Raw genomic sequence first — 14456 nt, 5'->3', positions numbered from 1 at the left:
CAGCAGTGTTCTGTACTAATTGCAACCGGTGAAGACAGGAGTGGGGGAGGCCTAAATAGAGGGAGTTACAATAGTCCAGTCTAGAGGTAATGAATGCATGAATAAGCTTTTCAAGGTCCTTGGGGGAGAGGAAAGGCTTAACTTTAGAAATTTGACGTAGCTGATAGAAACCAGATTTAACCACAGTAGATACTTGTTTCTCTAATTTGAAAGAGCTATCCAGGAGTACCCCAAGGTCTCTTACAACGTTGGAGAGGTAGCTAGCAAGTGGGCCAAGGGTAACAGTTAGTTGGTTCAATGGAATATGGCTGTCAAAGACAATAACCTCAGTTTTACTGTCATTCAATATTAGAGAGTTTTGAGATAGCCAGGTTCTCACATCATGAAGACAATTAAACAATGTATGCAATGGATCTGTGACATTCAAACTAAAAGGGAAATAAATTTGAATGTCATCGGCATAACAATGGAAAGAAATATTATATCTTTGGAAAATAGATCCCAAGGGCAACATGTACAGAGAGAATAGCATAGGGCCCAAAACAGACCCCTGGGGCACACCACAGAGAAAAGGAGCCGAGGAGGAGGAATATTGCCCCATAGTGATAGAGAGTGACCTCTCTGAAAGATAAGATTTAAACCATGATAAGGCTGTGCCCTTAAGGCCAACTACTTGCTCTAACCTTGATAATAAAATGTTATGATCTACTGTGTCAAACGCAGAAGTCAGATCCAGTAAGACTAGAACCACAGAGCAACCTGAGTCGGTGGTTAAAAGGAGATCATTAAAAACTCTTAGCAAAGCTGTCTCAGTACTATGTCGAGGCTTGAAGCCCGACTGGAATTTTTCAGAAATACCATTGGAATCTAGGAAGGTCTGAAGTTGTTTACAGACCACTTTTTCCAGGATCTTTGACATAAAGGGAAGCTTAGAAATTGGTCTATAATTTGAAAGAACACTGGGGTCGAGATTAGTCTTCTTAATAACGGGTTGAACAACAGCATGCTTGAAGGCAGATGGTACACAGCCCGAAGACAATGATGCATTGAAAATTAATAAAATACAAGACCCAATAGTATTCAACGCTTCCTTAAAAATACGGGCAGGGAGAATATCATGTGGGGAATTGAAGATTGTTAAGTGGTCAATTATTTCCTTTACATCAGAAAGAGTCACAGGCTCAAACTGCTGAAAGACAGCAGAGCATTTAGAAACTGAAACTTGATGTGGAACTACCGATAAAAACGGGGCTCTTAAAATAGTGATTTTTTCAATAAAATACCTTAAAAAACTTTCACAAAGAGCCAGAGAAACTTCCTTGTGTGCTGTAGCACGAGGATTAATCACGGAGTTAAAAATCTTAAAAAGAGCGTGGGGCTTGTGACAATTGGTCGAAATAAGACCTGATAAGTAGGCAGATTTAGCAGCTTTGACGGTCTTCTGATATTTTGACAGACAATTATGGAAGATTTCCGCTGACACTACGAGCTTATCCTTTTTATACTTCCTCTCAGCACGACGGCATTCGCGCCTGAGAGCACGGGTAGTTTCATTCAGCCAGGGTTGGCATGACGACTTAGTACGCTTAGTCTTATTTGGAGCCACAGTGTCCAGAATAGAAGAACATGTGGAATTAAAAAGGTTGGTAAGCTCGTCAGTCGATAAATCCACAAGACAGACGGAGTCGGGGAGCGCAGAGTTGGCGAAAAGAGTAGAGAAGTTGGTAATGGTTTCAGAATTAATCGAGCGCATCTGGCGTAATGGACCCTGGCAGTTAAGCTCCATATGTCGTAGCATAACATTAAACATAACCACAGAATGATCAGAGATCCCAGAGTCCTTGATATCCGTTATACAAATATCCAGACCGTAGGATAAAACTAGGTCAAGTGAATGACCTTTTAAATGCGTTGGTTCACTTACCCATTGCGTAAGATTAAAAGTGTCAACAAGGGCAAGGAAATCCTTTGTTAGTGTGCTTGCCTCACAACAGACATGTATATTAAAATCACCAACAATTAAAACACGATCGTAGCATAAAAACAGGCTCCCTAGTAGTTCAGAAAACTGAAAAATAAAATCCTTAACAGATTTCGGGGGTCGATACACCACAGCACAAAGAATTGGGGGAGCACTGTTCAGTTCCAGTAGCTGCACCTCGAAGCTGGTGAAAGAGACGGGTGGTAGTTCCCGGCATCGAAATTTGTCTTTAAAAATCGAAGCCAATCCTCCACCTCTGCCAGAGATCCTAGGAGAGCTAGCAAAGGCACAATCTGGGGGAAGAAGTTCTGAAAAAGCAGAAGATTCCTCAGGACGAAGCCAGGTTTCCGTCAGATAAAGAAAATCCAGCCCAGTTGAGACGAAAAGGTCGTTTAAAATAAAAGTCTTGTTTGCCAGTGATCTAACATTTAGCAAAGCCATCCGAAGTGTAGTCGGGTTGTTGTTAGTTGGAACAGATCTCAGCAGGCGAAGATTGCTGTAGTTCACACCACCTCTGGAAAGCCGCACCCAGCTCCGAACCGGTGGGCACTCGGTCGGGGAGTCTAGGTGAGCATAGTGTTCAACAGGACTTATGCAGCGATGGCAGGGCAATCTATAGCAGAAGAGGCCCCAGAGAGCATGAGAAGAAGATAGAGTGTTTACAAATACGTGGCAGCTGGTCGCATCAAGTGAGTTTAAGTAAGCCTTGAGGCGAACACGAATACCGCTCCGTTTACCCCGTCGCCTATGACGTTTCCTAGGTGGAAGGGTAGCTGGGAAGCGGCGTAAATGATCAGAGATATCCGTCGAAGTTGAGAAAAAGTTCCCTGATTGCCACTTGAAACCAGGTGTTTGGTGAGTCAATGGCTGGAGATTCATAAGAGTTTGACGATCATAGGTAAGAAGTGCAAAGGCGTCAGGATAACACAGAGAAAACAGGATAGCAGGCAGTAGACAAAACTCGAGGAGACGGCTTGCCGCAAACACTGGCGCCATCTTTTTGTCTGCATTGCCCTTCTCTCGGAACGCCGCATTCCTCCCACCATCCAGAGATGTGCATTGTTCGGATAACTGGTATTTCTAAATTGGCTGCAGGTCTGAATGTGAGCACGAATGGCTGCCTGTCTCTCAATTTTAGTGCTGTGTAAGACTGAATTGGATGATTGGAACTAAATGGATGGATGGATAAACAAAATGACAGAAATATGAAATATGTATGAAGTTGGGTAGCTGGAAGTTGTGCAAAACTCCCAGCTCCTTTCAGAATTAGGCAGCAAAGAAGCTCTGTGAAGATGATTTGTTCCTGGATAAATATAGTCAAAGAAAATGTAGAAATGTTTGCAGCTGTTTTATACTTTCCATAAAAATAGAGTTGCTGAACACGGTGATAAACATTTGACTCTGGTTGCTAACTGACCCGCCTTCTTCAATCTTTGTGTGCTGCAAGTGCCACAAGACTTCTGAGGGCTTATCTGACAGGTGTTCCTGAGTGGGGGAGATGCAAGCTCAACACCAAAACTGACTTGCTGAGGCACTTCCATCTTTTTTTTTTAAGATAATGTAACAAGTTTATTCTGGAAGTAATTCAGCAGGGAAAAAACTAATTAACGCGTATCAGCTCCAAGTCTTTGTCGAAACTTCCTCTGTTCTTCTTCTACCTTTGTAATGCAAACATTCTACACTTCAAAACAACATCGCTAACATTAACGGATGCAATACACGCTGCCTGCATCTACTGACAGAAATGTGAGGAGGGTGGTTTACTGTTTTTGCTGAAAAGAGCTGGAGAAGGACAGCACCTGATTGTTATTCAGCCATGATGTTCACTTTACACAGAGTATTACCCCAAAAAAACAACGCCTGCACAAACACATCTCTAAACTGTGATTTTATACTGTACACAAAATTGACAGTGACACTGAGAAAACACTAGCACGATCACTGTTTCAGTCTGAAGGTATCTCCAGTGCATATGTCCATCTAATTCTGTTTGATGGTACAAAGGTTCACATTTCAGCTACAGCCCAGTGTCAGTATGGGGACAACGCTAGCACAGCTATCTGGCAGTTTCTGCTGTCATAGAAAGTAAGAAGCTGATACGCTACAACAGGAATACAAAAAAAAAAAAAATGAACAGCAAGGTCATAACTCTCAAAGTCGCATTGCACCGGTATTTATTTGTTCCATGTTTGGTCTCATTATTGCTATTATCACAGGGACTCATAATCTTCATCTCTCACAAAGAACTGCTGATATTATAACCAGGCAGACCTGCTGTTTCTCCTTATTAGAATTCTTCTAAGTTGTTGAATGGAACGACAGACAGACTTATCTGTGAAGAAACCCCATGTCCAATCTCATTATCATCTGGAAATACCAAGCAACCCTTTGGACACACTCACTTCTTCTTTAAAGAAACAACAAACAGAAAAATGCTGAGAATAAGTGATGGAGATATTGGAGAATCTTTATTCTTTTTCTGAAGAAAGTCACTAGACTTACCCGCAAGAGAAACAGAAAATACATGCCCAGTTAATACACGCATAATTAAATGTTATGGGAAGCGTATTAATTATTTGTGCATATTAGTGTTGTGATGGTTTTTGAGAGAAATTTGCCCGAAATCTGTGCAGCAGCGAAAAATGTAAATAAATAACAAGGACGCTAATAAAGTCAGCTGAGATCTTTTCTTTCTCTATTCTTTTGTTTTGTAGTCTGAAAGACTTGAACATCAATTTGCTTCAGTAATGTAACATTGATTTGAATTATTGTTACGTTTGATGATAGGTGCCTTAATTTAGGCTGGTAGTTGAATCATTGCAGAGATGTTTTAGCATAATGCACACAGAAAACAAGATGATGTACTCATTTCAAAACACAGACTTTTTTTTGCTTCTTTTTTCTTTCGTTTTTCTTCCTTTAAGGTAAAGAACTACACCAGGCAGAGCGATCATACAAAGCGAGCCATTCGACTGTCGGATGCATTTTGAACAAAAAGTAATACAACCTTTCTCACCAGCGCATAGTATTTATTACACTTTTATGTCAGTCACCCATGCCTGAAATAGACTGCAGAAATTTAAACAGAATTTATGCTACACTGAAAAAAGAACATGACCGCACAGTGAGCTTACAATCAGTCATGTTTTTAAAAAAAAATGCAAACTAATATATAGTTGCATATTAAGATCTAAAAGCAAATGAGAAACGGATGTTTCTCCTTTCATTAAATGTTCCACAACAACAGTTTTCTGCCCTTTGACTGGATGCTTCCTCTCCACATAAAGCCAGAATTTCTTGCATCTGAGCTGCATACCTCAGCTTGAGGGTGGAGTCAGTTTTCATCGTTAACACATTGAAAAGAAGCTCATGTAAAACGGGCTAAATTAAGTGGATCTCTTACTCTGAACACTGTTTTTTGTAAAGTGCTTCATAATGAAATGCTCTCAAGGAACAGATGTGTTATTTAAGCGACTGAATCATTATGAATGGTCCAGATTTACTGGATTCAGCATATTCACAAAGAAATCAGCATTTTCTTCACCGAGTTCCCTGCTATGCTTGCCTAGCTTTCTAGTGAATGTGCTATGCTCACCAAAGCCACCTCCTCTAAACACCAAATTTACTTCGGTTCAGCCCCTTACTCTCCCAGAGTGGAGAGAACGATCATGCTTTCAGAGGTCTTTCTCTGATGAAGGTGAACATGCTAATAGCATGGGTTTAAACACAGCGTATCTGCTTAAGCTTCCAAGTCAAGTCAAGTCAAGTCAAATTGCTTTATTGTGCAGTAGTACAGTACACAGTGAAGCAAGACAACATTGGTGCTATATATATAACAGGCAATCAAAGCAGGACTACATGCAAGTGCAAGTGCGCAAAGGACTGAGCACTATGCAAACAGTAACATGATGTATGAAGGTTTGTGTGTACAATATTGTGCAGATTCCCTTTGTATGAGTGCATTCATTGTGCATTGGTGACACCCTCTTGATAAGTGCCTGCAGTACCTTCTTTTTCACCACCTCATCTGTGCTTTAAACATCCTGACTCCAACACACTTTTTCAATTTTTCTCTCAGATAACAATCAAGATGTCTAAAAAAAAAACCCTCCTCTGCTGTCATTCTACTTGGGACATATCTGTAAAACAACAAATCCTCACACAATGATTATGACATGGCAAAATGAGCAAGGCAATGAACACGAAGTCTTTATTGGAGTGAGTAGCCCCATTATCCTTCCTGTAGGATGAAGTGTATTGCATATACACCCTGTGCATGTCACTGGACAGCAAGCACATTTTCACTCCAGAGTGAAAACATGCATCTGGATAAAATATTTTATCTCTATTAGAAAAATATTAGTACCAAATATCGGATATCAGATGCACGTAATCTACCAGCATCTTGATGACTGGTAGTGGTACACTAGTGGGCAATGAAAACAAAAACTGACAAACTTTTCTGTTTCAGACAAAGACTCATCACCACACTGACAGAGAAAAAGGACTTCATAAAGTATCGGGCTGTTTCCACATGAGCCAATAACTCACTCATAAAGTCCTGAGTGTGGATCTGTTGATGGCTAACTCAGAAGTGTTGTGTCCCAAAGCAGATGCTGTTGCAGACAGGACACGAACTGCTTATCTATGACTCAGCTTGGTGCATTCCAGGGCTGCCATTGCCAATGGTCTAACAATGTTTTTAGTGAAGCGTAACCTCTTCAGAGTGGATGGAGTGCTACTGCTCTCATCATCGGTGGATTCATCACTGCCGTTAGATGAGGATATCCGCTCGACGGTCTCCTCTTGTGCTTTCTGCTCTTTCTTGTCATGCCTCAACCTTTCAATCAAGAGCTCACAATGACAAAGAGAACATGCCTCTTTTTTCTGCTAATAGTTCGTCAAAGCCAACTACGAAACCATACAGCCATGACTCACATTGCATCTTAATAAATTCATGACCCTTTGGAATCTTAATGAGACACTGACACTCATCAACGGGGAGCTATATGAAACCTAACTTCCCAATAACATTTCTTTTTTCGTCTGTTGGGATTCATTTTGCTTCTTAAACAACTTGAGTTACTGCAGTCCCGACTTCCACCTTCTCATCACGGTGCAGCCTGCAGTACCCTTGGAGAACCTCAGCAGTGAACATGAGCTCCTCTGCTGTCACATTATTTCATGCTCTGGGCAATAGTGGACATGATTTATTCATGATAACATTAGTGCTTTATTGTTCACTGTTGCATTTTCAAGAAGCAATTTTCCCGCTGATTGTATTGTCCAAATGTTCCTTGAAAGACTTTAACCCTTTAAAACCGGTCGGAGCGGGCTCGCTTACACTCCGTTTTGCGTAACTATTTTTAAATCACTGTAGAACCGGAACCACATAAGCTAGCGCAATCATTTTTTTTACATATGAAACCAGAGGAGTTGTACTTACATCTTATGCCATTAACTTGTCCTAAGTCATGGTTTCCTTCCAGATATAGCTTTGCAAAAATTGCATAAAAAGCACTTGCAGCATCAAAAACATAATATTCCAGAAACACGCTTTGCCGATCCGATCAGCTGTTCAAAACACTTCCTACGTTGGAATAGACGTCAACTCGAACTATCGCATGTCCGGCATTACTTGCCTTACTCACTTTAAATTGGTGTATCTCTAAAATAAAACTATGAAGACACTCAAAATAAATTTTCTGTTGTTGGAAACTATTTTGTGCAACTTTTTTGTGCAACCTCTTAAATTTCTATAACTAGAAATATATGTTAAAAAAACAAAAATGATTTTCATTTTTTTTGTAGTTTATTGCACTTTCTTGCAATTTATGTAGTTACTATAGACTTAATGCATACATATTATTAAAATTTGGGCGATAACTGTTGTATTGATGTATAGCAACTTGAAATGCTCCCAAAAATGGCACTACAACATGTAAAAATATAATATAAGCTCTGTTGGACTTGGTTCTATGGTAGGTCTTAAAGAGTTAAGTGGCATGCTTGCGTGTCTTCCTAATTTGCTAGGTCTCAGATAATCTACATACTAATGTCAGAAAAAAAGATAAGCTTATTTGTTCTTCCTTTTTGATTTGGATATTGTTTATGATTTCCACCTGAGATTTGATTGTGTAAAAACCATTGCCTGCTTTGTTCTTTTCATCACGATCAAATATTTCACCATTCTCTCATTTCTATCTTCTGCTTTGAAAATTGTTCCAATGTCAAATATTAGTTCCAAATATTTTTCTTCCTGGGCAATTTGGTCCTCACTAGTCATGCATCTCAGGTGCGCCACACAGTTTGTGAATTATATAATCCAAAAAAAAAAAGAAAAAAGTTATAGATCAGTCCACACATTTACACTGTTCTGTTTGCCTGTCTTAGCTGTGTTCACACTGATGTTTATGTGCAGATTATTATAACTACAAATGTTGCTTACAGCAGTGAAGTTCATCAACAACTAGAGTTTAAAACTTAAAATGGGCTATGCTGGAAGAGCTATTTGGTTAAAGTCAAAGTTAAAAAAAAATATGGTTTACCACGTGGTGACAGATGCACCGGCGGAAGATAAATGGCTCTTCGCATAAGAAGCATATCATGAAAGCGTGGGACCATTAATGTCGTAAAGATCACATTTCATACTGTAACCTGAAGTGAGTCTCCCTAAGGGAGACACTGAGAGCTGTCCCCCACACAGCTAAAGAGCAGACACATACTGCCTGGCAGAGACTGCAGACTACACACCTCTCTTACATCATCCCTCTTTCAGCTTCATTCACCTCCCTAAGAGCTTCATTTCATCTTTATCTTCCTTCTCCGAGAGGGGAAACACTCATACCACCATCTCATCTCATTTTCTCTCCTTTGCTCCTGTACTGACCTTTTCATATCTCTGCCAAGAATTCAAGTTTTATTACTGTGACTCTGAAAAGAAATGCTTTTCCACTAACAGTTTAGTGAGGAGGCTTTATTAGACACAAACAATTACACTGTCATATTACATTACATTGCGTAAGGTCTCTTTGATGTGGCAGTGAAAAAGAAAGGCCAATAACAAATTCATCTTTAGCAGTTTTATTAAATTGCTGACACTAGTGTGACATCACTTCATGTAACATCAGAAGAACGTCATCTGTGACACTGAAATCTTTGAAGAAAATACATATTTCATGCTGAAGCTTCTCAGGTTTATGTTTGTCCAGCCCACAGGCTGGAAGGATGAAGGGTATCATAGAAATAAAGCAAAATAAATGGGAGGGTTCACAAGGGTTATCTGTGAGACCACCTGCATGTGTGCCCGAGCTTGCTTAGATCTCTCTATCTATCTAAGAGGCTCACTCAACTTTCATCTAGTACTCTGTGTGATTTACAGTCTAAGGTTCTTGAATCTCTGCTGTGTTTGCGTCTCTCTTATCTTACCTTTGGGACTGATTTTGGCTCATTGCTTGCTCCCTCCTCCCACCCTGGCCTCTCATGCTGTGGCAGGCTCCCCCCGTTCTTTACAACTGCTAAAGGCCTGAAAACTAGTTCAGTAGTAATAATCTTGCCAACTAGTTTACTAACTTCAGGAACTAAGCCATGGTGTGTTCCTGGCTGTGTAGATGTGCTGGCAGGGGTTGTGTTGTGTTTTTGTGTCTCTCTCATGAACTCCTGCCTGTAGTTTGTGTGTTAACCTGTTTGTGGGCAGGATTCAGTCCTGGAGCCTATCCCGACACTCCCAGCGTGACATACAACATCCAAACAAACAAATCATAATGGCTTACAACCTGAAAATGTGTGTTGGTGAATTTACTACAATGTTGAAAACAAAAAGTGAAAATATAAATCTGCCACACAAAAACATGACAGCAGGAAAAAGACTTTCTTCAAGCCATAAACAGAATGTAACACAATATCAGGATATGCTGGGAATCCAGAGAGATCAGAATTTGATCCCAAATCTTATTTGTGTAATTAGTTAGACTTTGCCTTGTCTTTTTTTAAACAGTGTATGAAGCCGTATGAATGAGGAGATGTATAGAAAGTTAATGTTTTTCATAGATTTTTTTTCATTTTATTTTATAGCAGTTGGTATGTGTGTTTAACCACCCACAATACTGATGGTTTATTTGTTCCGAGCTGAAGGTTTTATGCATTTTTATTTCAGAGTGATTGTTCTGATTTGTAATTTTCTTTTTATTACGCTGGAAGGAAAGTGTTTCTGCAGTAGGATTAACTACAGAAAGGGCATATTTAATTGTTTTTCTGTTTTGGATATATTAATAACTTGTGTTTTTGTTTTATTAGGAAGCTGAGCCTTAAAGTGGAGGTGGTTACATGCCTTTTGTGGTGTGAACTACTTCCATGTACCATGGCTATTTATTTTGCTTTGAGCTGCATTCACCCAATCACACACTTTCTCTCAACTGAGTGCTTTCTAACTACATTCATACTCCTGACATCCAGAACCACTAACCTTCCGATCAGTAGGTGACCTGCTCTACCTCCTGAGCTACAGCCACCCAGTGGTAAACATAAGTAAACCGTCACTAGGTTTGGGATAAAGTGTACACTCACAAACCTGTCAAACATGCACTTAAAACATTGGCTACCATAGCAGTATAGTATTGCAACATGGCATTCGGGTCTTCTAACTAAAATAGGAAAATAGGAACATAAGTAGTGCCATCATTACCAGACCTGGCCCACATCTGGTTGACGGATGTGGACCGGTCAGTCGACGGTTGACGACTGACCGGTGTCAGCACTTCTGACTGACACCGGTCAGTCAGAAGTGCCAGCTTGATGCCAGATCCTGGCCAGACCTGCTTTCTATGAGCCTGGGCCACATACACCAAACTACAATCGGGCCAGATGTGGCATGCCATCACATAAACAGTGCCATCTACGCCAGGCCTGGACCATATCTGGATGACATAACACTTACCATGCCAGAAGTCAGCCAGCAGTGCCGGCTTGACACCAGATCCGGGCCAGACCTGTCTGCTATGTGGGTCTTTGATATGTTGCTAAGTGATGTAGGCAATAAGCACAATGAGAATCAATAAGAGAATCGATAAATGATATCAATAATGGAATCTGAATCACTAGACTCATATCAATTCCCATCTATAGTCACCCCCCCCGCAAATCTCCCTCTTCCTTCCACATATGGTTAACTTAATGTAGCATTGTGTACCATAGTGTACTATAATTGACTTATTAATATAAAGATGAAATTTGAAAAAGAAATTATAAACAATTGACTATGTGCACGTTAGCATATGCTACTTCCGGTGCGGAAACTCCTGTGGGGAGCTTTGTTTCCGGTGTCCTATTCGCGCCTGGTTTACGGTCCAAAACAAGTTAAGCAAGTGAATGAATCAAGCGGCGATTTACACTTCTATAGATGTCTTGGGCATTTACCCAATATATCTGTAAATAATGTTCATCAACTTGTCGATATTTTTCCCCCGTGCCTCAGGGCAAAAGAGAAAAGGGATTCAAATGTTATATTTCTCAGCTGTCCCTCGTTTATCGCGGGTGTTATGTTCTAAAAATAACCAGTGATAGGTGAAATCAAGTAGCCAATTTTATTTTTTGACGGTGCAAAATGTGTCGTGGACATTGTGGACATACAGCACTGCACTTCAGAGTCACACTTCTAGCCATCGATGCAGAGATTCTGTATTGTACAGGAGAGACTTAACGGAGGAGATCGTCTCGTCAGGACGCAGGACAATGTGATGTAAAAAAATAAGCATGCAAACTTGCACGGAAAAAAATCTCACAGCCAGGTGAAAGGTGAACCGCGTTATTAGCGAGGGACCGCTGTAATTTTTAAGGTAAGTCACAACATACCCTTCATAAATACTAATGTGTAGAAACCCTTACCAGCAATCATTCATTTTTTGTGTGGCTTTTTTTCACGGTTCGTTAACATGCTGTGTAGGTGTGTACTTGACTAGCTGATATCGACATAATGGGGGAAACACCTGCTTTGACTATTCTTCACCTGTAGTGTGAATGCTGAACATTTGCCTGTTTAAATCATGAGACCAGTCACTATACAGAGATGTGCTTCTGAATGTGGACGATGTGTCTTCTGTATGCAGTGATGCAGTTCTGCTTGTGTTGAGTGATGTAAACAACTGATCGATCTAAACTCTTTAAACGTCAAAATTGATCATTAGATTTTTTATGACACAACAGTGGTGAGTGTTCCCACCTTCTGCTCTTTGTAACTTAACGCGATCTTTCCGTTTTCGAGTTTTGGACATGATTTTGGAGTATATCTTCGCAGTAGCGATTGACCGCAAAGTAAAGCTACCGGAAATGTACAACCCCACATCCGGTCTCAAACCAGGAAGTTAGCATTTTCTCGTGCACAGGGTCAATTAATCACCAGAATCTCTTGATTCCTGCTTCTATCTTTGAGAGAGCATCTATTAGAGCCATTTCATACAAGATTCTCTTTTTCCTCTCAGTGCAACTGACATCCTCCCTCTCATTGTTCACTGTATTTTCAGTTTTCATTTTTGGTTCATTGTTGGCACAGTTAAGCCTTTATTACTGGATTGTGTGTTTTATAGCTTAACCAGAATGGCGCCGTTGGTCCGGACACTGGTGTGAAAATGCAGCAAACAATGTGTTTGGTTATTGTGCACAGCATTGTTTACCAAACAAAGGATGTAATTACAGTTTCAAACATCATGATTGTCTTGGTTTGAATGTGAAAAGAGAGAGTAGGGAAGTGGGTGAGGGAACATAAAAAAAAGGTCAAAGCCTCATGTATCAAACAGATGTCTGATTAGAGTAAATGGCCAACTATGCTTGGGTTGAGGTAAAGTTTGTAAAAGTCTAGTGTCTATCTCTCTCCTGATTTCATTATTGATCGTGTAAGAGGCATAAGATGGGCATAACGGTTAAAATATAGCCACCATTTAAAATAAGAAACCTCCTCAGCCCAATATACCTGTCAGAGAAATTACAGATGTCAGTGCTGGTGATCATTAAAAATTAGTTACTGGCTTGTGTTGTGTGTCCTTCAGGAATGTATTCTCAGATCCAATAGGATTCGATTCAAGTTTCACATTGTACATATAAACACAGACTGACCAGAAGCAATCTGAGAGTGCAAAGTTCCACCAATGCAGCTCACTCGCTGGGTAATATTTACTTGTAAAGGAACAGCACTGTACTATGTACACATTCAGTTTCCTTTCATTTCCAGGTGTACTTTTAGAGGTTTGTAGTGCCGTAAAAATCTGATAATGTTAGCATAGCAGATGTTTACTTTGTTTACTCAAACATTATATAAGAGGAGGTAATGGTAAATGGTAAATGGCCTGTATTTGTATAGCGCTTTACTTAGTCCCTAAGGATTAAGTAATGGTTAACAAACAATGAGTTAACTGGACACAATAACTTGATCTGCACTATAGGGAACTCATTTTCTAATAAAATGAGGGTTAACGTGAAATATGTAAATTGTATAAGTGAGGTCAGAGGTCAAATTTGATGCAAACTATAGTGTGATATTTAGAATCCACATATACCTGTATTGTTTCCTAATTGTCGCCAATACAAACAAAGGCAACAGAAGTTTAAGCATAGTTTTAAAGATAAAGAGACATTTTATGAAAGTTTGACCTCGACCTTGAAGACGGGGTCAAAGGTTCAAAGTAACATGATGTTTAAAAATCCCCACATATCATATTGGGGATAACTCATATTGTTATATGTAGTCCGTTAATAATTCACACACGGCTTGCCCCGGCAACCCGTGACAAGATCGATCTACTGACGTTGAAGGAGAAGGTAAAATGTGACATGATATTTTAAATCTTTATATGGTACTTTCCATATGTTGACAATACTCACCACACAATTACAAGACATTTTGTCAACTCTTGACCAGGAAATCATTACGTTGGCCTTGAAGACCTTGGTCTTCAAGCCAAATGGATCATCAACATGACTCCACTCTACACCCCTGAGTTTTATTGGATTTCAACCTTCATTATTTAGTCTTTTTGAGCTATTGTATTCATGGACAGATAAGAATTGAAACATACATGGATGCACAACATAACTCCTTGGGGGAGGTAAAAACCACTGTATAGAGTCTCCTCCAAACTTTATATCTGCTGTCTCGGTGGATACATTTTTTGGGAGATGGATTTTAAAAAAAGAGTTTAAAAAAAGAATGCATAACCCTTCATGGTGGGAAATGTTTCTCAAGGGAGCCTTTACACCGTAGAAGGAAACAATTCAACACACATGCAGCTTTTACCCTGCATCAGAACTTTAAGTGAAGAAAAACCAAGCCCACACTGCTAAAGATCCTGATACTACCATTATGTCAAAAAATTACTTCCTAGATAAATAAACCGCTGGAAAAACTTCTGAACTGAGGACTACATTTGTCTCATGACACCAGCTTGCTCCGACACATAGCTTAGCCACTGCATTTTTTTCCCCAAGT

At 39.9% G+C, this 14456-nt stretch overlaps 1 long non-coding RNA gene across 1 annotated transcript in view; it reads right to left on the bottom strand.

The window, feature by feature from the left end:
• Positions 1-3013: 3013 nt before the first annotated feature.
• Positions 3014-14456, bottom strand: part of LOC146504383 (uncharacterized) — a 36876-nt gene continuing 25433 nt past the window's right edge. The window contains exon 2 of the long non-coding RNA XR_014868614.1: positions 3014-14373. This is a non-coding gene — a long non-coding RNA (uncharacterized LOC146504383). The remainder of the gene's footprint in view (positions 14374-14456) is intronic.

Source organism: Neolamprologus multifasciatus, chromosome 14 (assembly GCF_963576455.1).
Source record: "Neolamprologus multifasciatus chromosome 14, fNeoMul1.2, whole genome shotgun sequence".
Lineage (NCBI taxonomy): Eukaryota > Metazoa > Chordata > Actinopteri > Cichliformes > Cichlidae > Neolamprologus > Neolamprologus multifasciatus.
The sequence above is the reverse complement of the archived record's forward strand: the minus strand, read 5'-3'. Positions and strand labels throughout refer to the sequence as shown.